Here is a 1,144-nt window from a genome sequence, read left to right as displayed (position 1 = left end):
ATAATATTCAATAACAGAACTTTAAAAAAATGGGGTATAACTATGAATGTCCATTTTGTATCTGAGTATTCAAAGAGTTTGGGATATATATATATAGTTGCATTCTCTTAATGAATAGAATGATTTGTTCTAATGGTGTTTGTAAATAGGATCACAAGTCTGCATCTTGTACAGCAATTAACCACTAAGAAGAACATATGCAGAGTATTATTTGTTGAAACTGTACTTCCGATTTGATTTGAAACTGTCTCATTGCTGTTTATCAATAAAACTTTGAAAAAAAAGATATTACAAGCAAAGTGAAAAGACACCCACAAATTCAGAGAAATTCTTGACAAATAAGCACTCAAACAAAGGTCTGCTCTCTAGAATTTATAAAGAGCTAAAAAAAATTAGGGTCCCAAAATTTAAAGACCCAGTGCAGAAATGGGCATCCGAGATGAACACACACTTCTCAGCAGACAAAATTAAAGAACAAATAAATTTATGAAAAAATGCTCCACATCACTAGCCATCCATGAAATTTAAAATAAAACACTAATGAGATTATCATCTCACTCCAGAAAGAATGGTTACCATAAAGAAATCAACCAACAACAAATGTTGGAGAGGCTGTGGGGAAAAAGGAACCCTTTTCCACTGCTGGTGGGAATGTAGACTTGTGCAACAATTATGGAAATCAGTATGGAAACTCATTAAAATTTAGGACTGGAAACCTCATAAAAACCAGCTATGGCCCTACTGGAAATTTTCCTGGAGGAACTGAAAACGTCATATCATAGTGATATATGTGTACATATGTTTATAGCAGCATGATTTGTGATAGCCAAATCTTGGAAACAACCAAGATGCCCATCACCTGAGGAATGGTTGAAAAAGATGTGGTATTTTTACACAATGGAGTATTACTCAGCTATAAAGAATGATAAAGTAGAAGCCTTCATATTTAAGTGGATGCCACTTGAAGACATTCTCATAAGTGAAATAAACCAGACCCACACGTGTAAATATCTTATAGTCTCCCTAGTAGAAAAACTTAGAAGAAGAAATACAGATAGAAAGCTATAACATAATTAAAAGGAAAGTGAGAACTTGAGAATTAGAAAATGAAGAGAGAACAAGAAAAAAAAAAGCTAAGAAACAT

Source organism: Octodon degus, unplaced genomic scaffold, assembly GCF_000260255.1.
Source record: "Octodon degus isolate 3935 unplaced genomic scaffold, OctDeg1.0 scaffold00473, whole genome shotgun sequence".
NCBI lineage: Eukaryota > Metazoa > Chordata > Mammalia > Rodentia > Octodontidae > Octodon > Octodon degus.
The sequence above is the reverse complement of the archived record's forward strand: the minus strand, read 5'-3'. Positions refer to the sequence as shown.